Below are 27676 nucleotides of genomic sequence, written 5' to 3'. Positions count from 1 at the left end.
AGAGGCCTGCTGCAGAGCCACCGTTGACCCGACTCGTCGAACTGGGACGCACCCAGAGCCACTGCTTCCACCTCGTCGGACGCACCAGCACCCCGGAGACAAACACGAGAGCGGACCTTTCCTTTTCCTGTTTAGATTATTTTCCTGTTCATTATGCAAGTTTCTTTTCCTTTTTCTTGCTTATGCGTGTTGTTTTTTCTTCATTGTTAAATTAGTTTTTGTTACCTTCATTCCCGAGAACCTTCACAGTGATTCAAAACGCCTATTAACCAGACAGCATCAGAAATCGGAATCTCTTATTTGTGTCAGCAAAGAAGGGGGGGAGGGGAGTAGAGTCTTACAGAGACCTTATAGTAGCAGACCTAACTGGCTTCAAAAATCTGTTGGACTAGTTTTGTGATTCTGAAGTATAAGATCACAAAAACTTCAGCACATATAGTATCTCTTCATAGGCTTTGACAGCGCCATGACTTCCAGCTCATGAGAATTCTAACTCTGCACAGTGCACTGCATACAGGCCAGCTAGCTAAGCCTAAATATGCACAACACAAGCAGCTGCACACCAAACATGAAATGCACCAGCCACAGCTACTTTTGCTTCATTTAGCTGTAACCGTCTCCTGAGATAATTCTGATGGTGCCAGTGCAGCCGTTGATGCTGGTGATTACAAAGCAGCTGCAGATTCTGCAGTGCCAGTTTCACAAAAAAAATGGCGGTGGCTTAGCTTGGCTATGCCAGGATACACATAGCATTAGGCTACTAGGCAAAGGAAGCACACAGCTGGGCATTTGCTGCGGCTAAGATGTCACTCCTCTGGATGCGCAGGCCGGCGAGACGTGCACACAGCAGTGGTGGAGTGCGCAGGCAGCGTCAGACTAGGCTACTATGCAACGAATCAGGTGCACAGCTGGGCACACGCCAGCGCCAGTGCGTTTGCCGCGGCTAAGATATCAGTCCTCTGGAATGTGCAGACCGGCCAGACGCGCATGCGGCGGTGGTGGAGTGCGCGGGCAGCGTTAGACTAGGCTACTACACAATAGAGGTGCACAACTGGGCACACGACAGTGCCAGTGCATCTGCCACGGCTAAGGTGTCACTCCTCCGGAATGTGCAGACTGACGAGCACGCGCGCAATGGTGGAGGAGCACACGGGCGTCAGACTAAGCTACTATGCAATGGAGGTGCACAACTGGGCACACGTCAGCGCCAGTTCGTGTGCCGCGGTAAGATGTCACTCCTCTGAAATGCGCACACTGGCGAGATGCGTGCGCAGCGATGAAAGAGAACACGGGCAGCGTCAGACTAAGCTACTACGCAAAGGAGGTGCACAACTGGGCACACTTCAGTGCCAGTGCATCTGCTACGGCTACGATGTCACTCCTCTGGAATGCGCAGACTGATGAGGCGTGCGCGCAGCAGTGGAGGAGCACACGGGCAGTGTCAGACTAAGCTACTACACAACGGAGGTGCACAACTGTGCACACTTTCAGCGCCAGTGTGTCTGCCACGGCTAAGATGTCACTCCTCTGGAATGCGCAGACTGGCGAGGCACACGGGAAGCATCAGACTAAGCTACTATGCAACTGAGGTGCACAACTGGGCATACGTCAGTGCCAGTGCATCTGCCACGGATAAGATGTCACTCCTCTGGATTGCACAGACTGACAAGGCACGTGCGCAATGGTGGAGGAGCACACGGGCGTCAGACTAAGCTACTATGCAACGGAGGTGCACAACTGTGCACACTTTCAGCGCCAGTGCGTCTGCCACGGCTAAGATGTGACTCATCTGGAATGCGCAGACTGTCAAGGCACGCGCGCAACGGTGGAGGAGAACACAGGCAGCGTCAGACTAAGCTACTACGCAACGGAGCTGAACAACTGGGCACACGAGGAAATTGAGAAATTAAAGCAAATGGTTCAAAAATTAACGAGGATATTAGAATCGCAATGGTCTGAAATCCAAAGCTTAAAGAAACCACTGAGGCAGGAAACCCTTCCTACTCAGCACCAATTAGACAAATGATGTCCCCAGCAGCATGTCAACAGCTGCAGGGAAAGGATAGGGTGGTCCCAGACGTGTCCCTCCTGCCACCCATGAAATGCAAAATTCAAGGCACTGACCCTATTCAGGCTATGGAGAAAAGGATGGCAAATCTGGAAAGGTAAGATGCCAAGATAAATGAATTTACGAACCATATCAACATCCAAATTCAAGCTGTCCTAGGGATAGTTCAGAAACAGACCGAGGAATGCCAAAGGTTAAGGGGTGAGGTGGCCCCCATAAACAGGTGCCAACAGAATATGAAGCAGATTGTCTTGCAACTGCAAAATAGCCAGGCACGCAAATGAAAATCAAATCCGGCAGTGGAACTGTCGCAGCTTCCGGTGCAGGTGGCCGAATCTGCAACAGTACCCTCCACTGTTAGATCAGACTCCATTGGCGATTGCTCTCCAGGAAACTGGGGGGCCTACTAAACTGTCAGGATATTGGGCATTTCATAGTAGCAGGGGGGAGAAATCCTTGGTCACAACGCTCGTGAAAAGAAATATCACAGCAACTGAACGCGATTTAGAGTTGAGAGAGATCAAGAATGTGTCAAAATTTTAATCGGAAAATAAAAGGACCCTATCTATTCCTGCTAAATTTATACAGCTCACCCAGGCAAAGGAAGGTGAGGTTCAGGGCTCTGCTATGCAAGGCCCTCAAAATTTCAAGCAGCCACTCACTGTTGATAGTGGGGGACTTGAATGCACGTCACCAGGAATGGGGGTACCCGCACCAATGCCCAAAAGGCCGACAGCTGTGGGAGGATACCGCATGACCTAGGACTCACCCTGCACATGGACCCCGAGAGTCCAATGAGGGTGGGCAATAGAGGTGCTTCACATGGTACGTACGAGATAAATCGCTAGTGAGGTTAATACCGATGTATTTAAAAGTTAGTGAAAGTAACGGCAGAATCATTAATTTTATAAGCATGCGGAGTGATACTGCATGACCTAGGACTCACTCTGCACACGGATCCTGAGAGTCCAATGAGGGTTGGCAATAGCATCAGTAAGGATACATCTCCAGATCTGAGATTCTTGAAAAACGTAAAAAGTCTAGAATGGCATAATTCAGATCAAAATTTTGGCAGCGACCACTACATAATCACATCCGCACTGAAAGAAGGCCTTAAAACGCGCAGGGCTCGCACGCCAGCAGTCGTTGAGTAGGATCAATTTAGAGATATCAGGAGGGCGCAGGAACTGGGGCCCATCAGAAATATTGAGGGATGGGCGACAGTGCCTAAATCAGGTGTTAGAGGTAACAAAAAATCTCGATAACGCCTCGAAGATTGCGGACAGCCATCTTCTACATATGTGGGAAGCTAAACAAAGCATGGAGCATCATTTCAAAAAGAAATGGAACCACAACCTTAGAAGGAGGACTGCGAGACACAATTAGGAAATTAAACTTTCAAATTATGCGAACAAAACTGGGACAAGTGTGACGAAATGGAGGGAAGCATGAACCTATCCAAGAAGTGAAAATTCTGCCGGAACTTGTTACACCCTGACAACTCGAAGACACAATCCAGTATAAAGTGAGGCACGCGTTCGAAGGTATTGATGATTTCTTGAAGAAATTATTTGAGACGTATGTGGAGAAAACTTCACGAACTCCACTTCATGACTACATTGAAGTGCCTAACGAGCCGCTGGACACCCCCATCACAGAGGTGAAAGTGAAGGCGGAGAATGTAAGACTTAAAACAAAGTCGGCTCCTGACCCTGACGGGGGGTAATTAACAAAATGCTCGGGAACCTAGACAATGAGTCCATTAAGTATCTAACGAAGTACATGAAGGAATATTGGGAAAAAGCCAAGCTCCCACAACAGTGGAAGATGGCAAGCATTATTTTAATACCGAAACCAGGAAAGCCTCCTCAATTAGCAAATTTGCAACCAATTTCCTTAACTCCATGTGTTGGGAAATTGATGGAGCACGTCGTCCAGGCCAGATTGATAAGCTTCATGGAGCAGGGCGATCTGTGGGCATATGAGATGGTCAGGTTCAAACCTCACTTGTGTATGCAGGACACCGTGCTCCAAACCAAACATGACAATAGAGTCAAGGTCTAAAGATGCGAAAGCAATTTTGGGGCTCGACCTCACGAACGCTTACGATAACATAAAGTATGAGGTGGTTTTGGAAGGGCTGAACACGATTATTATCGGTACCAGGACATATCGGTACATCAGAGACTTGCCAACGGGCAGAACTGCCTGCATGAAGTTCCAAAAACTGAAATTCCCCGCAATAAAGCTAGGGAGTAAGGATACGCCCCAGGGATCAGTGCTGTCTCCCCTATTCTTTAACGTGGCTATGAGGTAACTCCCTGAGCAATTGGCAAAGCTCGAGGGATTAAAATTTAGTATATATTGTGAAGAAGATGAGCCCTTTTTGCTGGATGCTGACAAAGAGGAAGCAGTCGGTGCATTTGTGATCGTGCAGATCATCGTGCTGGTTTTATCATCATGCATTTCCTTGCCAACCTCGACACCGTCCTCGACGGGTAGAATAAACCTTCTCTTACAATATGTGGATGATATCACCCTTTGGGTCAACCGGGGAAGTGAATCGGCCGTCGAAAACCTGCTCCAGGCCGCCACCGACATCATAGTCGATTATGCAGCCGAGGGAGGCCTAGCGTGCTCGCTGCAGAAGTCAGAACTGTTTATACACAATCCGAAGCACTTAAGGTGCACGGCACCGCCGAAGATCAAAATTAAAGCGGCGGGTAAGGAGGTACCAATAGTCAAGCAAATCAGAATCTTGGGCCTGATTCTCGTCATACGGACATAATGGCGAGACTATCAAGAGGCTGGAGAATCGTGAGATGCAGTCTGAGCCTAATTAGGCGGGTGGCCAGCAGGGGCTGAGAGTTAAAGGAAAAAAAGTTGAGAAACTGATACAGGCGTACAACTTCAGCAGAGTGAGCTACGCAATGCCATATCTAGATTTGAAAGCGGTGGAAAGAAAAGTTTGAGTCTCCAATGAGAAAATGAGTAAAAAGAGCGCTGGGACTTCCCAAGTGCACATCCACAGAGAGACTCAGAGCATTAGAACTACACATGGCTAGAACTGGCGGAAGCAGTGTAAACCTCACAAATTGAGAGGCTTAGCACCACGAGGACAGGAAGAGTCATTTTGACTAAAGTTGGAATAAATCCTGATAGGGGTCCCATGCCAAAGAGGGGGGTAGATAGGCAAGTCAGACAAAATCTGGTAATTCCCCCCTACCAAAATACATGCACCTGGAATATAACAGACAGGAGGAAATTAGATTCGGCGAGACTTCGGAACATCAGGTGGACCTATGTAGACGTGGCAGTAGGTGGTGGGCGTTTTATGGTGGCAGCGGTCGTCAGCGGCCAGGGCAATCACGTAACAGCTGCCACTTTGCACAGAGGAAGCATAGAAGTATTAAGAGAGTAATCACTCCTTGACATCCACCCAAGCACAGCCATACGGCTACAAAGGAAGGCTATATAGCTTCCTCAGAAACTTTCTAGTTAAAGAAAAATTCGTCCTTTAACTACGAAGTTACTGAGGAAACTGTATAGCTTTCCTTTGAGGCCGTATGTCTACGCTTGGTAGGATGTCAAGGAGTAATTACTCCCTTATTAGAAATCCACTACTCTTTGGGGTATTCCCCTAAATATTCGACCAGCATGGAAGTGGCCGAGGAAATTGCGATCGCGTTAGCTTGTGTCGAAACGCAAAGTTTGTCATCAGTGACAGCAAAACTGCCATATAAAATTTTAGCAAGGGAAAAATCTCGCCCTTAGCGGCCAGAGTCCTAGTTCAAGCCACGCGCGGAAGGAATGAGAGGGGACAGTTCAGTGACGGCTGGTCTAGGGCAGCGCCGCACCTATTCCCCAAAGGCGCGTGCATCTGCGGTTATTGTTTCCCACGCGCCAGCAAGCCATGTGCATGAATGAACCAAAAAGAACCGGTGGGAACGAGAGAGGAAAAACGTGACAGAGCGAAGCACAAGGGTGTGCCCATTCTTTCGCTGATCCATCTCTCTTTCCTCTCTCCCGGCCTTCGTTCGCAGTAGCACACGCTACGCATGCACCAAGCCAGCTCAGCCCGTTTTCAGACAGAACATCGGATGCTTTCTCCAACGTGTTTTGCGAACCCTCTGCGCGCGGCGGCTGACGTGGCTTGGCGCCTGCAAACGTTAAGAAGCGGTAGATCTCTATTTTTTTTTTTTTGCTAGAGTCGCCCATTCTTATCGTTGTGCTGTAAGAGCGGCATAACGTAAGATATGGCGGCTGCGGACATTAAGAAGCGGCAGTTTTTTTTTTTTTTTTTGCGGGAGTCGTTTATTCTTGCATGTATGAATCAACGAAAACACATGGTCAATAACAATCATGACACCGGCTTTTAGCATTTTTTGCTTCAAACAGCATTTGCTGCTATCATGCTTTCCAATGATTTTGTGGCAGTGGACTACGCCCGCCCCAAGCGTGGCGTGATAAATAGAACCAGGCTTGTGCAATCAAGCCTTCGCGGGCACTCTGCCAAGTTCACTTCCCGCCACTGCAGGAGCTATCAAAACACGCCGCAATGTTATCGCTGCACAGCATCTTGGTACGTACGCTGCCAAGAAATGAGCTGTGGATGAGACGACCGAAACGAAGTGGCGTGCACCATCGACATGCAAGCGAAAACGCTCGCGATTTCTGCCGTGGCGACACAGAAACCATGTGGCGTGATAAATAGAACCAGGCTTGTGCAATCAAGCCTTCGCGGGCACTCTGCCAAGTTCACTTCCCGCCACTGCAGGAGTTATCAAAACACGTCGCAACGTTATCGCTGCACAGCATCTTGGTACGTACGCTGCCAAGAAATGAGCTGTGGATGAGACGACCAAAACGAAGTGGCGTGCACCATCGACATGCAAGCGAAAACGCTCGCGATTTCTGCCGTGGCGACACAGAAACCATGTTTTGAGCTGCTGCGGTGGCTCGAGCGGGGAGAAGGACGCAGTTCCAACAAGTTGGAAATTTTTCACTCTGTCGCTGAGATCGTTCAATCACTCATGTGAGCGAGCTGGGCTTAACGGTTTTTTTTTCCGAATTCTCGGGTGCAAAAGTGGAGGGTGGATTCATTATGCAAGCAGGTTGATTACGCGACATATACGGTATCGTTTTTTCGCATCGTAAGTGCCGTCACAAGCTGATTTCTGTATATCAAATTATCGATATATCAAACTATTTCCCGATCCCCTTTGAGTTCTATATATCCAGGTTCACTTGTGCAATCTTTGTGGGGCGAGAGGGGCCCTCAACCACATATGGGATTGCCTGTACTCCCCGGGGGGACTCGCATTATAAGCAGTAGAGACGTCTGGGAGACCCTGCTGCACAGCTCGGACACTGAGCTCCATGGCTGAAGAGGCTGCTGGGAACCAAGACCTCCCAGCCTGCATTTGAGGCTGCCCCCTGAACCACTTGTTAGGGGGAAGATTGCCTTATCTGTTGGATATTAAAGTTTATTCTATCTATATATTTCGCGAAGGCAGCTTTTCAAGAGCTAGGCAGCGGTCGCTCGTACTATCGGCAGGGACGCCAGAAGAGAGAGGGTGGGCAAGAACGCATTCTTGTGTGCATGCATGCCCAATCTACCCCCTTGGCTTCTTCCCTTGTTCAAATTTTTGTTTGCTGTAAACTAACTTAGGACCACTATGTTCCCATAAAACTCGCTACTACTGCAAAGTCGTACAGTCGAACCTGTACACCGTATTTACTCGAATAATGCTCGCACACCCAACATTGAGCGTCAAAAATTGGAAGTTTTTTTTTCCTCGCAAAATCATAGCACCACCAATTTTACCACCGCAACAGTCATCTGCTAGTAGTAACAAGTGCCATCTTTGGAGCGCTACTGAACCTAGCTGGCACGCACTGCACGTGCTACCAGGCGGCAATAGCGTGCTCGGGTAGATCATCATCAATAATGGCAGCGTTTGGGCGAGTTGGTTAGACATGTTTAAACCTGGAAAGCGCATAAAAAACACATGGACAACAGCAAGAGACAGACAACACGCGAGCGCTTACTTCCAACTGATTTTCTCCGTGAAAATCCGTTGGGAGTAAGCACTCGTGTCCTGTCTGTCTCTTGCTGTTGTCCGTGTGTTTTTTATGCGCTTTCCAGGTAAAAATAAATAGATCATCATCATCGGTTATGCTCATATTTTTTTTTACCTCCATGATGCTCGTAGTCGTCGCCATTTTGCGAGTTGTCTCCGCGTTCTCGTCATTGTTCCTTTGTTCCGTCCGTGTTGCTTGCTTTATTCACAGTCTACCCTGCTTTTGGCGCCGCATCGTGGTGGGGCAGTATGGAAGATATACAGCTGCTTTTAAGCTGAAAGCTTTCGAGTACAGGCAACCGCGCTGTAAGCAGGCACTTTGGCCTCAACGAGTTCTGCGTAGTATGGAGACAGCAATTGCAGTGTCCACACGGACTCTGATCAAGTTTCTGATCAAGAGTAGAACTGTATGGTTTGCTGTGAGCATTATGCCACAAAATGTAGCGAGTGATGATGAGGCTGTGTGCGGTAAATAATGCTTTAGCAATTTGTGCTTTTGGCGACCCTGTACTTTTACAACAAGAGTAAGTTCTTCTTGAAAGTAATGTTTTGGTTATATTTACAATAGCTGACCTACGAATCCTAATTCGCATCAATTTAAATTTGCTTTTAGCGCTCTAAAACATTTGCTTGAAAATTTTTCCCACATAATTATCGCACCCCCCAACTTAGCATCAATTTTCCACGAAAATACATGCAAGCATTATGCGAGTAAATACGGTATATCGAACTCGAAGGGGATTGGGAAATAGTTCAATATATTGATAATTCGATATACAGAAATCGGCTTCAGACGCCACTTGCAATCGTGAAAAACGATACTGTATTTCTCGCGTCATCAACCCACTTGCATAATGAACCCACCCCCTCACTTTTGCCCCCAAGAATTTCAAAAAAAAGTGTTCGGAGGCATGTCCCTTTGTTTCGACCGTCGCATCCACAGCTCATTTATTGGCAGGACGCCAAGGTGATACACAGGGATAACATCACAGCGTATTTATCTTTTGACTATACTTCTGATAAATCCTACGGTGGCATGCAGTAGCGAACTTGTCAGGGTGCCCATGTTCGATTTATCATGCTGTGCTTGGGGCGGGCATAGTTCACTGCCACAAAATAATTGGAAGCGTAATAGCTGCAAATGCCATTTGAAGCAAATAATGTTAAAAGTCAGTGTCATGATCGTAGCTGACCGGGTGCTTTCGTTGATTTATACAGTAAAACCTCGATAATTCGAACTCGGTTAATTCGAAATCCCGGATAATTCGAAGGTTTTCTGCGGTCCCGTATTTTCCAATGTAAATTTGGCCGGATAATTCGAACAGGCGGCCTGCGCCAGCCCGGTTAATTCGAAAATTTGGACTGCTATGTGGCAATGCCTGATCCATGTTTCGCCGCAAACCTGGCGAAACGACGGCCCTACGGAGCCGCGAGGCAAAGCCCCATAGTAATGGTGATGATTTATAGGCTCTGCACAAAAATCGGTCCACAGTGCGCCTCGCGCACCGCCGAAACGCGCCTGCAGAGGAGAAGGCGTGCATCACTGCAACACGGCGGGCATACCGGTTTTTATCACGTGGCCTCGCCCCCACTCCATCCCTTGGTGTGCTTCGCCCACTCTTCCCCCGTGCCTCCGACGCTGCAAGTACGCCACCACCACCGCCGCGCCGGTCTCGCTTGCGTCATTTCTTTGTGTTGTGCGCTGTGGTTAGGGGTCGGCTACTGTGTCGTTTTTTTGGGCGGGACTGTGCAGAAGTGCTAGCTTTGTGACCGTAGCAGTGCAGAAATGCCAAAGTACAAGATTTTAACGCTGCAGCAGAAGTTCTGCTTGATCCAGGAAGCAGGCAAGAGCGCTTGTTCGAAGACCGAGGATGAGTCCAACGCAGTCGGCTTCGCCGAGTATATCAACATTGAGAGCGAAGAGCAGACTGGCTACTCTGACTTGGAGAGTGAGATCACTGCTGGTACGAACATGCGCGATGACAGTGACGATAGCGACGACGACACCGACGAGCCTCCCCGAGCACCTGCTCTTGGTGAAGTTATCGGATCGCTGAACGTTATCCGCAGTTTTGTTGAGTGCCGCGGTGGAAGTTCAGAGATGTTTCGTCTATTTGACCAACTCGAGAGCATGACCTTAGAAGCCGCAAACTACCGGACGCGGCAAACCAGCATCTCTGATTACTTTCAGTAGTAATTCAAAATATGCCGAATAAAGGTAACACGTTCCTGCAACAAATTTTTTTGCCTAAGTCTTATTTCTTGGTGTGTTCGGTTAATTTGAAAACCCGCTTAATTCGAAGATTTCTCGCGGTCCCGATGACTTCGAATTAACGAGGTTGTACTGTAGATGTAAAAATGGACGACTCTCACAAAAAAAAAAAAAACGCCTGCCGCTCCTTAACGTCCCAGCCACCATGGCTTATGCTGCACCACACGTTCAGCACTACATGGACGACTCTCGTAAAAGAAAACAAAAAAATAACGATTGCAGCTTCTTATGTCCGTAGCCACCATAGCATACGCTACGCCACACGTTCAGCTCAACAGCAATGATAAACCACCACCCGCAAACAAAAAAAAAACTGCCGCTTTTTGGCGTCCACTGCTGCTGTAGATTACCGTATTTACTCGCATAATGCTTGCACCACCAATATTACGGTGGTTTGTGGGGTTTAACGTCCCAAAGCAATTCAGGCTATGAGAGATGCCGTAGTTGAGGACTCCAAAAATTTCGACCTCCTGGGGTTCCTTAACTTGCACTGACACCACACAGCACATGGGCGCCTTGCTTTTCGCCACCATCGAAAAGCTGCCGCCGAGGCCGGGATTCAATTCCGCATCCTTGGGAACAGTAGTCGAGCGCCGTAACCACTGCGCCACCCCTGCGGGGCACCACCAATATTACCACCGCGAGAGTCGTCTGCTAGTAACAAAGGCCATCTTGGATTACTACTGAACGTAGCTGGCTTCGTTGTGCGCACGCGCTACCAGGTGGCGGTAGCGTGCTAGAGTACATCATCATTGGTTACTCTCGCCTTTTTTTTTACCTTCACGATGCTCACAGTCGCCATTTTGCGATGCGTCTCTGCGTCTTATCATTGTTCCTTCGTTCTGTCCGTATTACTTGCTTTGTTCCTCTGTCTACCGTGTTCTTGGTGCCGCATCGCGGTGGGGCAGTACGCAAGTTATACAGCTGCTTTTAAGCTGGAAGCTTTCGAGTACGGGCTACAGCATAGCAACCGAGCTGCTAGCAGGCACTTCGGCGTCAACGCGTTCTGCATAGTGCACTACTAGAGAAAGCGATTGCTGTGTCAATACGGACTCTGATCAAGTCTCTGATCGAGAGTAGAACTGTATGGTCTGCTGTGAGCATTATACTACGGAACGTGGGGAATGAGAATGAGGCTGCGTGCGGCAAATAAAGTGCTTTAGCAATTAGTGCTTTTGGCAACCCTGTACTTTTATAACAAGAGTAAGTTCTGCTTGAAAGTAATGTTATGGTTATATTTACAATAGCTGACCTAGGAATCCCTATTCTCACCTATTTTAATTTGCTTTTAGCGCTCCAAAACATTTGCTCGAAATTTTCCCCGCATAATTATCGCACCCCCCAACTTAGCATCAATTTTCCGCGAAAAAAAGTGCGAGCATTATGTGCGTAAATACAGTACACACGTGCAACGTGACATGAGACGCGCATCGCACGGCAGCCGGCGCACACAGAGCATTCACAACACACACTGGAGAAAGCGTCTGCCACGGACTGAGCTGGCTTGTCCGTGTATGTGTAGTGCGTGCTGGTGCGAACGAAGACTGGGAAAGAGAGGAAGCGGAGAGATAAAGCTCGGCAGAAGAGTGGGCACACCCTTGCGCTTGGCTCTATCGCGTTTTCCCTCTCCCGAACACCGCGTCTGCATTGATTCCCTCTCGTTCCTTCAGGCACATGGCTTGCAAACGTCATCAATGCAGATGTGGGCGCATTTGAGGATAGGGCACGGCGCTGCCCTAGACCAGTAATCGCCAAACTGGGCCCTCTCATTTCTTCTGTGCCGCGCGTGGCTTGAACACGTCAGGTGGCAAATGGCCGAGGGTGATGCGATTGTCTTTGAAGAAGGCGCATCGTCCAATGCGTGGTGCAGAGTTTGAAATATTGAATGACCGGTGAAATTAAGTTCGATATACGACGCAGCTTTCTATGCTTTTACATGGGATTTTCAGAGATATTCCGCGAGTTCAATATAACCAAAATTTGAATTATCCGGGTTCAACTGTTGTAGGCAACTTTACGTTGATGACACCCACAAAATACTAATAAAGTCACCAATCAGAGAGCTGCTAGGTCTCATACTAGTTTTCATAAAATAGCAATTTAACAATAAAAATCAGGCTAGCAATGTTACTATGTCAAGCTCAACTTGATCGCTGCTTTTATTCTGTGCAGAAATGCAAGAGGGGTGCAAGTACTTTTTAAGCACACAAAGAATAAAAAAAAAATGCAGCCACGAATTACAGACGGTAGGGCCAAACTCTCCATTACAGCGGGAGGGGGCGCGTAAATAATGGACTTGACGGGGAAGGCCGTATAGCGGAGCGGTACAAAAAACGGCGAGCTAACGGGGGTGTCGGTAGGTTGTTTCAAGCAGCGCGGGTGCTCGCGTGCGCCTGCGCCCGGGAAAACGCTCTGCCCGAGGATTTTCTACCGCATCATCATTCCTGCCGCAGCGCGACTGGCTCGCAGCAGGAACAGACTGTGATGAAAAGAAAAACCACAAGCGTATCGTTCTCGAGGGCGCAGGTGCTCGTGAGCAAGCGTACCCAACCGCAGCAAGAAATAGCACAGAGAACAGCAGATATTGTTTCCCTTTTTTTATTAACTGCACGAGAAACAGAAAATGAAAAGATGCGATGGGGTATCCCTCATACACACACACACTTTACATAGCCAAAAGTTTACAGTAGTGTTCAGTGCTCAGCACTAACAGTGTAATCTTGCATGCTTCCGTTATCACTACAAAAGAACCCAGTTTGCCGGCACTGCTTCTGTCAGCATGTGTACAGTTGATATAAACTTAATAAAAAATGCACATATTCATTCTATGCATTCCATACCATCAAAGCAATGTAGAAACATAGAGCAAATACATGCGTTCTAGTTACCTAGTGGTTGGTATTTGATGTAAGTAATCACATGTCACCATGCTATACATAAGCAAAATACATGATTAAAAATTTACACTACCCTTCCTGCAAGAGCCGCCGTCTTCGAAACGCACTTACGCCTCTCCACAGCACATGAAGGTAACAAGATCAACAACCCGAACCACAGCGAATGTCGCCGACTGTAATGGCCAGCACAATCAACAGAAGAGATGGGTCCATGAAACTGGTTCTGCACAAAGACAAGTCTCTTGTCTCACGAAAAAGCGGAGAGCTAGCAGGAATGAGATGCACAGAGTAAAAAAATTGCGACGAAAAATCTCAACTTTGGCCGATAAGTCAACACGCACAAAATTTCACAGCGCTAGACTACGCAGACGAGCGACGCAGACGTCGGTTCTAATTCACAACGAGCAGAGTCGTAACAATTACAGCGGTTCGCGGAAAGCCGAAGAAAACCACGCAGCGGAGTCGGCGGCACCGTCAGTGCGAAGGGAAAATTTAGGCGCGAGGGAGAAGTCCTCCTCCCAGCTTTTTCTTTCCTCCTTTCGCCCCCGCATGTAAGAAGCTTGGGCGAATTAGATGGGACGGAAGTGCCGCTACTTTCCGCGGCCTGGTATAGCCACGTGATAATTCCACACTATAAACAGTGCACAAGTTAAAAGGACATTTTGTACTGTTGTCTTGACATTTGTCGTCCTGCAAGGCCAAGTATACTACTCAGCAAACTGACAAGCTTGTTCCAGAGTCAACGATTATTAACGCCTTAACACTACTAATAATGAGAGGCTCATGGTGCATTCGGAATTTATCCAACTATCAGGTACCTGCACAACAACATGAGGTGTACCACTGCTGGCACTGAAAACTGACACTGATCACGACATTATCAGCACCTATTGAGTTGTTGGGATTGATGCTGGCAACATTACTATATTTAATTCATGCAACCAACAAAAAAATATATATATGACTCATTAGCATTCCTTGACAGGACCCCTTTACAAATAGAAACATGTTGATGGTTCTGTATGTTGTATGACTGCTTTCCGACTAAATCTCCGTGCGTCCGCTACAGCTCAGAACAACACAAGCACTCATAGCGAGGGTTGCCGCCTCCTCACCGCTGTTCTCTATTCACTGGAAGTCAGTGGAGTAGAAGCAGAAAAAGTACTGGGCATCGATTAACACGGGCACCAGGCTGTTGAGCTGATCTGCCAGTCAGAAGTCTGCGAAGCGCACGTAGAAGAAGGGCGCCGCAAAGATGCGTCCCAGCACCCGCAGGAGCCAGAAGCGCACCTGGTGCCGCATGGTGTGCAAGGGGTTCACCAGGAACACCAGCATCAGCTGCAGCAGGGAAAGGGGGCTGGCGTAGATGGGGATGGCCAGGTGTCCCAAGTAGACGAATGCCAGCATGCTCAGGGCACAGAGGACGGCGAAGATGGCAGCTATCTGCACGCATCACCCACCATTACCAACATGGAACAGCAACCACGTCAGGCCCAAAGTGTTTCTGCACTTCAGCGGTTTGTGCTAATGCTTGCATTCCCTCCTCGAACAGGCTGCATGGCTGCCGATGGTCATTTTGGTCTTGCAGGAATGAATGCACGTCCCGGCCATTTGCTGCCAAAACCTGACTGCCATCTAACACACAAAGTGATAGACATCAAAGTGAAGAATTGCGTTCACCTGAAATAGCAAAAGCAGCAGAAGCGACCAACTCTGCCAAACTCTTTCAAGTCTACTATGATAAAAGCAGTGGTACTGCTACAGGCACTAAAGATCAAAACAACAGAATGCCCTAAAACCTCTGCAAAGAGGGTGCTGCCATGTAGTTCACCTGTATGCACCTCACACTACTAGCACAGTGGAAGTTGCAATGGAGCCAGCTGCAAACAGTCCAGAGAGGCAGAATTTCACAAATTACCTTGCCCGCTGCAAATGCCAATACCTCCCCACTTTCTTTGGTTTGAGAAACTGTTGGCATTTTTCATTACACCACTTTACAGCAAAGTCACCGGGACAAGAAAAAATCTTTACTGTATCAGTTGTTGGTGATGACATGATACCGAACATGCAGTCTGATAATTAAATGCCTACTTACTAAACACGCCTTGCTGCTTAGTGAAAAAAAAAATCTCTAAAATACCTTCCATATCTCTCTTATAGTCTCTACATGCAATTTTTTAAGTTATAAGATTTTTTTGTTTACATCTCGTGGAAACACCTCTGAAGCATAAGGGCAACGCGGCTATGAATGCAACAGAGTATGATTTCAGATGACAACCAAAGCCTTGCATGAACACAGCGTCATCTTCTACGGTTTCTGTCTTTTAAGTTTTAAAAGGCAAGATGAGAAACGCACTTGGCAATCAAGCGCTGCAAAACCACACGCGCCGCGCCTCCAGTTGCTGCCACTTCTGCCTCGTGCTGCAAATGTATGGCTATCCTTACCTTTCCCTATTTCTCGCTGCACTTTTACTCCCTCTTACTTTCTGAATGGAGAGAGAGAAAACTTTATTTCAAAAAGAAAAGAAACAAAAAAGAAAAAGAAAAAAAAAAGGAAAGGGGGGGACAGTAAGTGGAGTCAAGACTCCAGTGGCCTGGGCTGCCGCTCTTGCCTGATTTACCAGCCTACGCTGGGTCGCTACGTCAGAGCATAGCAGAGTGGCCTCACACTGCACCTCCGAATGATGTGTGTCCACTCTTGCCTGATTTACTAGACTACGCTGGTTCGGTAGGCCAGAGCATAGCAGAGTGGCCTCACACTGCACCTCCGAACGATGTGAGTTTATCTGCAGGTTTGGGGCCCGTGCACCTCGATGTGATGTGGTAGGCGGTGGGCTGGTCGTTGCATTAAGTGCATATGTAAGTGTAGTGTTCTGGGAAAATGATGCTGTATTGATGTAGGTTGGGGAAAGTGTTGGTTTGGAGCTGTCTCCATTCCCGCGTTTCCTGTGCATTTAGCCCCTTGTGTGGAGGGGGGTAAATCCGACATTCACGTAGGTACTGTTTTCAGTTGCGCGCCGTAAGTCGCAGGGACAGGAATGCTAGTTGTAAGATCGGGGATGGTGGCCGCTCAGTTTGTGTGACCTCGAGCAAGCCTGTCCGCGACCTCATTACCTTCCAACCCGGAGTGCCCCGGGACCTAGGCGATCTGATGTTTAAGCAATGAACCTGTAGCCAATGGATTAGTTGTGAACTGAGCTAATTTTGTAGGTATTCTGCCTGCAAGAAGGAGCCAACACGCCGCTTGTGAGTCAGTGATTAGGTGAAGCTCTCGGTTGGTCACGTCTACGTAGGTAATGCCCAGCACGATTGCCGCCACTTCCACTTCTGTGATAGTACAGAGCGGGATGAACATGCTGGAGACTTCTGTGTAAGAAGAGCCCACCACCACAGCTGCTGCTGCGGTCAATGTATGCTCGTATAGAGCAGCATCCACATACAGTTTTCGGACTGTGTTCCACTGCGTGCTTAAAGGGCCATTGTCCACCTTTTAAGCACAGGAGCCCAGTGTTTTGATCAGGTACCAAGAAAGTCTAAGCAAAATGCTACAGCGATATGTGCGCTGCAAAGCAGCAAAAATACAAATCAAAGCTCCCTCATCCTCCCCGTCGGGAAACCAGCTTCCCCCTTTCTCTATGAGCCGCAAGGTTGACGTTGTAGTCAAAAACAACATCCATTGGTCCGTCTCGCTGTCTGAGGGCAGAGGATGGGTGTCTACCACTCGCTGCACGCTTTTCCCTTGCCACGGTCCGACTGAATCAAGCAGCGCACGCTCCCTCGCCAGTTTTTGTTTTTTTCACACACGTGGAGTGCCACCAAGACAGTGAGTGCCACCAAGCGAGAGAGTGAAAAACCTTTGCGAGGGAATGGGTGGAGAGAAACACAACAGAATCGGATGATTGCGGTAGCTGTAATTGCATTATTAGTTACTCTTTTCAAAAACATTTTGTGGCCTTGCGTTCTGGGGGCGAAGTCTCACAGTCATCGGGGAACAAAATATTTTCGACCGGAGGGTGGACAGTGGGCCTTTAAGGTAATGATAAGAATGCGCACTGCGGTGCCCTCTTTCGATGTTTGTAGACAGCTATAATTCCTTTTCCTCCGAGCTGCATCCTTTCCCTCACAACTCCAAGACCTACGTAAAGTTGCCTTCTCCTGACTGCTGCCGAGCCTGGTGGTAAAGCCATTTAAAAACACTTGGCTTTTTGTTTTTCGAAAAATAAAAAAAAAGAATTTCCTTGAGATACGAAGTAGCGCGTGTATGGCGACGTCATTTCATGGGAGATGTCTTTACTTTAAAGCAGGAAAAATGTACAGTCATGTATGGAACATGAACTGGGACTTGAGTTCCAATTTACTAAATCTGAATTTATTACAGCAGGGTTCTACTATATACGCGCTAACAAGACCTTGTTTCCTAAGCCTATGTGCAATCATGGGGCACTACTAAGGTGGGGTGAGAGAAGTATGTAACAATAAATTATGCATCAATGAAACTTGGCATGAATAATGCACAGATGTAGAGATTAAGAGTACAGAGTCAATCACATGTCTAGGACGCTCACTTGATGCGCTTCAGAGGAAGTGAAGTGAAATCTTATCCCAGCTACACCTTTTCAGGTAAGGTGCTTGTGTCTGTGTGGTTCTCATGTGTGGCCGAATCTGTATGAACAACATTTGTATGGCATGGTATAAGGGATTTAATGTCTCAAAAAGCAACATTGGCCATAAGGGATGCCGCAGAGGAGGCCTCTGGTAATTCCACCATCTGGGTGCTTTGAATATGCACCAACATTGCACAGCATACAGACGCCTTGCGTTTTGCCTCCACCGAAATACGGCTGCCTATGGCCAGGAACTGCATCCTTGGGCTCACTACTCTAGCACCTTAACCAACACAAATATTTGCAAAATAAAAATCACAATTTAGTCGGTTTAAAAACGTATACCGAGAACTAACAACAATGCACATTAGACGGGCACCTTGCTTTTTTTACCTACTTCAAAACGCAGCCGGCATGGCCAAAATCAAATCAGGGTCCCCAGCTCAGTGGCAGAGCACCCCTACCTGGTAATTCAGCCACTAACTGGGGCGCTCAGTTTTCATAAGAAAAAAATTCTAGATGATGTTTTTTTACTGTGCCCTTATAATCTCTACATTTACTTGTGTAACATGACCATTTGTGCACTGCTAATCTCAGTCAATGTTATAAGCATGCTGAAGAAAGGGAACAAATGTGCAAAAAATATATAAATTGCGAGACCTTTTGTTGCAAATTTTGTAATGTTTTGTAATCACTACTGCGCATTATTTCTGCCAAGTTTCATCACCGTAGCTCTGATTACACCATCACTACAGAATTTTTTATTATTCCTTGTTCTTGCTAGCAGATGCCTTATCTTTGAATGCTGAAGTAACTATGAATTACTATCAAGCACTATCTGCCGCATGCCGCGTCATCACCTTAAGGGACAAACAGTCAATGAGAATGTTCCACGAAGAAACCAGAAACAAACAGTATATTGTCTCTAGCGAAGTAGGGGCAAATTCACGGGAAGCATTATGCAGAGCAAGAACACTGCATGACACATGCAAAGCCAAACGGGTGTGGCACTGATTTGAATTGGTTTATGAACCAGGCTATGAGAGACGCCGTACGAGATGGGCTCCAAAAATTTCGACCACCTGGGGTTCTTTAAACATACACTGACATCGCACAGCACATGAACACCTAACTTTTCGCCTACACCGAAAAGCGGCCGCTGTGGCCGGGATTAGATCCCACATCCCTAGACACAAGCAGTCAAGCGCCCTAGCTCCTACACCACTGCGGCAGGGCTGGGTTTGGTACTAATATACTAACCTTTGAGAATATGACTTAATCAACTAGATTACGCTGGATGCAGCAAGTTATGGCTAGATAGCGTGGTTCTACCCATAAAGTACCTTGAAACCGACTCAATTTTTCCGCCTTTTTTTTTTATGCATCAATTTTTTTTACAAACATAGTAGGCACAGTAAACAATTCCAAGTTGGGGTACACAATTTTCTGTCATATACAAACGGTACTATTCAATGAAATGCGCCCATGAAAAATACTGACAAGAAAATGCAGATTATACACCAGGAAATATGGTAGTACATGATAGAGATAAGCACATGAAAAAGCGCATCCTGTAAAATCAGCCGATGTGCAATTAAAAATCAACTCGACTGGCCTGAACATAAAACATCATTTCCTCTGCTTCCAGAAGAAGCTAAGTTTGTTCGCCTAGTCTCGATCATTCCAGAGAAGCGAACAACCCCAACTCCAGGGTGCATATACCTACCTCCATGAGGTGTTGCTTGGAGAGGTGGTTTCGGCGGTCGAGCTCAAAGATGAGCACGTGGTTGACACCTGATGTCCGCCAGCCGTACACATTGACACCGATGAGAAACATGAACAGTATAATGAGGAGTGTACCCTGGTAGAGGCGAAACACAATGCGCCAGTCGTCCTGCGTCTGGCTGAACACACCTGTGCGCAAAACAATGCAGGAATCAAATGGGGGAGCTCGTTCTTCCGAAAGACTCACATGGTTCAACAAGATGGCCACGCTGTGCATTCAGTGTTCAAGGCGTAGAGACTAGCTGACTTTTGTCTCTCAACAAAATCCTACACACACTTGCGAAAAATAGGTGAACAGCATGGCAGCCTCTGTGAAACTTGGTTGCTTAGCTTCATAGAGTTGCATAAGCAAATTTGGCACCATTTGCGTAATTCCGCTGCCTCTAATGTAAACTTTTTATAACAGCAGCAGTGAAGAGTCCGAAGACCACTTCACAAGCGCTGACTTCAGCTCGGATGATGAATCAGACAAATATCAGCCTGAAATTTATACATGTGGCCAAAGAAAGCATACTTTTACTTTCAGCTTGCTCTTGAGCAGTTACACAAGCTCATTCTGGGCTCCCGCTTGTTTTATTCTCGCTCACTAGGGTTTCAGCAACAAGAAAAGATCTGGAACGTGATGTGGCACCTCCAGAACTTCGACAAGCACGAAGCTCTTCCAGATGCATCAAGTGGGGTTTGAGCACCTAGCTTTCATAGAGCAGAGCTGATTTTCAGATTTTCATAGTGCGATCTGCAATCCACCACCCTCTGCAAAACATGCTGCAAAACATGCCAGCCATACGCCACAAAAAGTTCAAAAATGCAAAACTCTGCTGTGCTATGAGCAAAGGAAGACCAAGCTGCAAATGAATGTTTTTAACAATTTAGCGATGCTATTAAAGCTGCACACATTCAAAATGAACTTGCAGTGCATAATATTTGCTATCTGTCCCAATTTAACGAACTTTTTGTCAAAAAATAAAAATCAAATAGTATATTTTTGGTCTATTTTGTAGAAAATGCCCTAAGTGTATTGACTGCGAGCCAATGGTAACATCGCGGAGAAACTTTGTCCTGCTTTTGCCAAGTTTTGGATGCCCTTGATCTGCTGCGACAGTCTACCAGAACACACGAACACGCATGAGGGACGAATACACAAAAAATCTGTGCAGTTGCTGCTTACAAACCACATTCAAGCAAAGATCAGTAACTTCTTTGCTGGCAAAGAAATTTGTAGTCCCCTTGGACCGCTTTTGCCAAGGTGAAATTTTCATTTCTTGTCATATCTGCTATCGATGTCAGCCATTTGAGCAAGCTGCAATTTCATTGTAGCAACACAGCATAGTGTACAAGTTGGCATTGCATTTCCGAATGACGTAACAGCACAACTCCCCTGGTCCTTCAACTAAGTTGCGCTATTACGTCCTTTCAAAATGCAATTTAATTTTCATCGAATTTAAGCTTCGTATCAAGCTGTGGTACTTCCTTGATGCCAAAGTATACATCGTACAATAATCCAATGTATCCGAATCAAATTAAATGACCGAGAAATGCTTCCCTCAATTTACCAAGGTTCCCAATTTACAAAATAATTTGTGGCTGTCCTCAATTTCATTAAATAGTACTTTAACTGTAGTTCCTTGGTAACTTGCCTTAACTGCATTTTGTTAGTGCAGTTATAAGAATGAGTATGTGAGATTCAACAGCTGCACCAGGAACTGAATGGCGACTATTGCTTCCAAACATCACATAGAAAAGATATAAGCAGATAGGTACGCCAAATTTTTAAGAGATCAATGCAGCATAATTTTATATTCTGAATTGTTTTGTTTTGGTGTTCTATTCATTCATGCTTTCCATACCTTTCATTTCATTCATTTGAGAGTTTCATTCATTCGTTCATTCATGTCTTTATTCACAAGGATGACCTGAGGCCTGGGAAGGGGGTGGGTTCGGCGAGGTTGGGCTGGTGCCTTCACATAACCCCCCTATTTGTGAGTTTCATGTTATTACGACTACCTCATGTGTTCCACACATGATGCACATACTCGTGAGCCGCATGTTTCATCTCGCGCTGCGCAGCAAACATCGTCACTTTCATCGTCGTGCTCAGGCATGACAGTACTGTGCTATCGCCACAGCCATCATGCCTCATGTAAAACCGTGCTGTGCAGTAAACCCCGTCGTCTTCATCAAGTTCCAACTGGAAAACAATCTCGTGCACCATCTGTGCCGCTCCTTCACTTAACCTAGGAAAATATACTATACACATACGTCATCTCGCTAAAGACCGCAGCTTTGCCAGACAGGCTGCCAAAGCCATCAAACAACGAGAAGCTAGATTAGGCCATTGCCAAGAAGCTTACCAAGCATGGAAGCGAGCTAAGATTGAAGTAGCAGCAGCGACTGCGGCCAATGGCTGTGACTGCAGCCATTAGTGGCATGTGTTAAGGGGGGACTTCAAATCATTTTCCACATGCCGCGATGCCAACGCTAGCGCCACAGAAGGCGCCACAAAAGGAAAGTGCATCTCCATGCTTCTGGTACTGGGTCGATGACCCTCTCAAGCGGACTGAGAAAATTGCTAGCCATGAAGAAAAGAGCAGGAGAGAGCTGAAAGGGCACCCGGTCCGTGAAGAAAAGGGGCAGGGGGAGCTAAGGAGACTCAACAATGAGAAGAAAGGGGTAGGGGACCGCTGTGCGGTCCCCTCCTATTGTAACCATGTAACTAGTTTCCGGTTCCGGTTTTGGCTCACGCAGGGACAGATCGGAGCGTCAGCACCCGCAATGCTCGCGTCAGGTGCCATGCCCATGCACAGACCGGTTTTGGCTGACCTGCGCGACGACGTTGGCGCGTGTGTGTTTGTAGTCGGGGCTTTAGTTGTTGCGAGGCAAAGAGGAAATTTTTCAGCCAAGCACTTCGGTAAATGCAGTAACGTAAATGGTCACCTTCATTCTCTGTTCTTAAGTCAATCTGTTAATTATTGAGCTTCTTTTAGAACAGAATACCGTATTTACTCATGCAATTAACCTACCTTTTTTTTAAAGACAGCTTGCATTTATTATTGAGGGAGGCTTCATTATGCGGGAAAAATATGATACATTTTTCTATGCATGTCAAAACTTCGCATCATACATCTGCCTACCAGACCACTTGCCCCTCTGTCTGTCCAGAAAAGCATGCAGTCATGTCCCTGCTGCTTGGTATTGCTCACTTCCAAAGGGTGTTTGCCATGATCACGGCACGATCCGAAGATTTTATGATGGTACTGGCTAATCATGGCAGGATGAAGTGGACATGCTGAATACTGGCCCAAAGGTCAAATGTGCATTTTTCATGCAACGTTAAAAGTTCACAGGATGGTCATAAAAGTGTAATGTGAATGTTTAAACATTAGCTGTGGCATGAGAGCGGTTAGGCATTTTTGCTCCTTATCTCGAGTTTGCCGAATCACTCTGAGATTTCAAGGTCCTGCTTTCTCTATACCACTTCAGTGGAAAGGATGTTTTATAGTGTTCCGATTTATTAAACTACTATGCGCCTTTCCAAACTTGTACAATGCTCATGTGCTTGCCAGCTTTCTAAGCATACACTGACAGAGCCAAGTGCACAGTGGTGTGCCAAACAACCACCTCCGCCGGCACTCCTGGTGCTCTGCCAAGTTTGTTCAGCACGCCACAATCGCAGGAGCTCTCGTGGAAAGATAAATATGCTGCAATGTTGTTAGCATGCACATCTTGGCATGTGCCAACTATGACAACATGAAATTGAAGAATGCGCTGAGAAATAATGCCTAAAAAAAGTGAATTCCAAACAACAAAACAGGAGGGCGGGTTCATTAGGAGAGTACTGAATCCACTCACGCAAAGAAAGTACCCACCCAGTTTGCTTGTTTTGTTTTTTTGTCTTTGCTTTTTGTAGCACTCTTTTCTCACCAACTCTGGCGAGTGATTTGCATATTATAGCACTATATGTGCAATGACAAGGAAGTGGCCACAGGTACACAAACTATGCCCCAAAATATGTGACCATTGCAGCCTCTTACAAATGAGGGTTAGCATGCTAACACAGCAGGCGCAACATTCAATAAATGCAAGCCCTGGAAAGCGCAAGAGCAGTCATGAGCCGAGAAAAATAAAGATTAAAGGCCTCTGTTTCTCGCTCCTTTCAGCAATACTCACCTACACACGATTGCGAAGGCAAGCAGAATGCCAGCTTAGTTCACTGAATCTTTACACCAACCACAAGACACAGAAAAAAAAGATAACCAAAAAAGCAACTCTCAGACCCTTTCAGCTCCTTTTGCTTAGTGAAGGTGTAATGCTGCTATCAGTACTAGCTCCCCTTGCCCCCACCCATTTCTTAAACACACTACTCACAGCCCAAAACAACACTCTCTTAAGCAGGAAGGTCAACACAAGAGCTAAGCTCTCTCGCACAGCTGTTAAAGCCTATGTGCTATGTTCAGCAGACCGCAGACCTTGCCTCATACCAGTAGGTGAGGTCAGCTCAGTGTCTTCTCCAGGAAAAGATATCTGCGTGCCACAGCTGTGCATGCCACCCAGCGGTGCTGATAGCCCTTGAAAAAAAAGACCCCCACAGCAAGGGAGAAGTGCAGCAGGCTCACCTGTGAGGATCACTGCAATGACGAGAACGATGTAGGCACCAGAAAAAAGTCCCACCTTGAAGGTCACCCAGGGTGATTGCTGCATCCACACAAGAGCCCACAGTCACTCTTGTGCAGTGGCACCTGTGGCTAAGTGAGCCCATGAGATATAATCCACCCTCTGCCAGAATCTGTGCCACCATTTTAAGTAGCAAGTGCTTGTTGCACACAGCTCAAGCAGTGTTTGTAAAATAGTTACCTCAATAAACTGCACCTATCCAGTGAAAGTAGTGCACATCTTTAAACTCTGGATGCTTCAAATGCTGGCTAATTTAGAAACCACTCCTTCTAAACTTGAAAAAACACAAAGTTACACCAGCATTTATGAGCACATTTTCTCCATGGGCTGTACAGAGAGCTGCTAACTTATCTGGACAAAGCAATAATGCAGTGATGCTTCTGACCACCTTGAAGTTTAACGATTGCAAAATGACAGAAATTTAGTTATGTTAACCTATCACTCAAAAAGTGGGTATTATGAGTGAATAGGAACTGTACACATAAGCAGAAGGAAAAGAAAAAAACGCATTGAATTTAAGTCACAGCAAAAACAGTGTTTTGAACTAGAAAAAAAGCTTCAAGAATTTATGTGAGTAAAACAAATTACTGAATTAAAAATGAAAAATATTTTGGAAACTGGGATGCCTAATGCAGACATGAGCAAGACAGCAACTTGTGGTGGTTCAACAAGTGCCAAAAAAAAATGATTGGTTGGTTGGTTTGTGGGGTTTAACGTCCCAAAGCGACTCAGGCTATGAGAGACACCGTAGTGGAGGACTCTGGAAATTTCGACCACCTGGGGATCTTTAATATGCGCTGACATCGCACAGCACACGGACGCCTCTGCATTTTGCCTCCATCGAAACGCAGCTGCCGAGGTCGGGTTCAAACCCGGGTATTCCGGACAGTAAGCGGGTGAGCTTCAGTGGTAAGAAGCACTGGTCTCACCTGGTCACCTAGAGGAGGCACTCGTAACCGCTTCATGGCTTTTTGGCGGTCACCGCCTTCCAGCATGGTGGTCACCAAGCTCTGCAGCAAAGAACTCTACTCAGCAACAGCCCTCTAAAAGTGCCCCAGATGAAAGCTCACTGGACTGGCTGGCCCTTTGTTGAGCTTTGCCAGCTCACTTTGTAATACAAAGGCTTTCAGCACATGTGAGCTTTGACAATGCAACACTGCAGCACAACAAGGATAAATAAAGGCCGGCAAGGCCTCATCGTCACTCTTATCATCATAACTATGTCAACTGGAGGAAAACGGCCTCTCATATTATGTGCCATCAGCAGCCACCTTATCACTGTAAACTTCTTAATTTCATTCTGAAGTTTAGCTCAAAGCAGACGGGGGGACTGGACAAAGAGAGACGATGCGAGTGCTAAGCCCCGTTTTGAAAGCAGACTGGCACATCACTGGTGCTCTTAATTTTCTTTCACTCCTTCCTTTTTCTTCTATCTGCCTGGTTCCATTCTAGTGTGCTAAGACTGCGTGCTTGCCACATGCTGTGCCAGACCCCTCACACGCGCCACCACCGCTCATGATGCATGTGACATGGTAGCAGTGGAGCCGCACCACACTGCACTGTGAAGGGTGCGGGAGTTGCGCCCTTCATGGTGCAATGTGGTGGGGCTCCACTACAACATGAGCATCACTTTGTTTCCATCAATGCTTTGAAGCATTGATAAAAATGTAAGAACAGCCATTGCCACACTGTTCTCATCTCAAACTGAGTTGAACAGGTGTGTTGACAGAGGCTCTTTTCCGCAACGTTTCACCCCACAAGAGCTGAGCATTTGGCCAGGGTGGACCCAATGGAAAACCGGTGGGTACCTGGCATCCCTGGGGATTGAACCCAGCATCTCCCAAATGCAATGCAGCTGCTCAACTACAAGGCAAGGCAACCATTCCAGTCTTTCACAAAAAAATTTATTGTGATGCAAGGAGTTCTTGACAGTTTTTAGAGGTCATCTGATAATTCGAACAATTTTCTCGGTTCCTCGAGCTCCAATTAATGAGAGAGGCAAATTTAGTGCCGCTTGCAGCGAATGGATTACAGTGAACCTCAAGAATTGCCTGACCGGGGCAGCCGCTGTATTAAACATATTAATAGCCAAAGAAGCATTTGCCGAACCTTGTTTGTTCTTGCCAAGTTATCCCAAAACTCAGCCCTGATGCACATTCTGCACCACAGTTTCCATCTTGGCTGGTTCGCTCTCATTCATGTTTTTGTGATGCACATCCCTCAGAGAAACTGGTTTGACTGGGCTAGGGAAAGATAATCCTCGACTCTTCCATGTGCTAAGCACACAGACCAGTCTCCAATATAGCAGTGCCCTTGACCACTGCTTGAAAAAAGTCTATACAACAAGGATGAAAGAATAAGAACAAAGACGGTGACACAATGCAACACGAGGAACAAAAGTACCGTACTATATGCATGTGCTCTCCCTCCAATTTTTCCGTAAGGTAAATCTGCTACATTTGCCTTCAATAGCAAGTGCTTCCATGGACAGGCACAACGAAGTGCAGGACGAAATATTAGGTGCTTAGTTAGCCTCTTCTAAGATCATAAGCTTATGTACGCATACTTTCAGCACTGACCTGCCAGAAGATGGGAGACATGGTTTGGTTCACTAGCGTCCTTGAGTCGAGGATCAAGTGAATTAAATGCAGCGCTGACAGTGTATTGCCCAACAGGTGTGTCACAGACGATGGATGCACATGCATCTACTGTAGTCAGACAGACAACAGCCCTGCTCCAAAACTTCAAACGGAAATGCATGGTACAAGTTAAATTTGAACACACTGAGTTCATAAATTATTCGAAATTTTGAATATTTCCATGCCCTGACTTTTCATGATGTGGTCCTGAGAAAAATGTGCAGCCAACATTTAAAAGTGCTGGCATCAGTCTCACTCCCAACAAAATTTTTAAGTGACCTTTTGATGCGTCGTGGCACAAAAGAGAGCAAAACCTAAATTTTTTTTTTTGCAGCAGCAGGATCTTCCATTTGGCATACTTTGGTGTAAATGGTGCAGCTGTTCCCTCGCTGCATATACCATACTTCTTGACCAGAGTAGCTTTTGGTGCGATATTTTATGTGTTTGATCACCAGGTTTTGACTGACCTTCGATGCCAAAATTCGGATAACCTAAAGAGTACCAATGCGTGACATTACTCAATTTCGTCTCAAGATGTGGAAACTGATGACATTATCTTGCTCGTGCCTCTTGGTGCAGCTAACAGCACCACAACTTTTTAGAATATCGCGAGTTATACAACAAGCAAGCGTGACACAGCCAATGCAAACCCAGCTT

At 46.6% G+C, this 27676-nt stretch overlaps 1 pseudogene; it reads right to left on the bottom strand.

The window, feature by feature from the left end:
• LOC146183991 (solute carrier family 53 member 1-like) overlaps positions 1–27676 on the bottom strand; it is a 95070-nt pseudogene that overhangs the window by 18828 nt on the left and 48566 nt on the right.

This window comes from Amblyomma maculatum, chromosome 7 (genome assembly GCF_055883805.1).
Source record: "Amblyomma maculatum isolate TAMU_Amacu chromosome 7, ASM5588380v1, whole genome shotgun sequence".
NCBI lineage: Eukaryota > Metazoa > Arthropoda > Arachnida > Ixodida > Ixodidae > Amblyomma > Amblyomma maculatum.
This window is presented reverse-complemented; position numbering and strand designations above follow the sequence as displayed.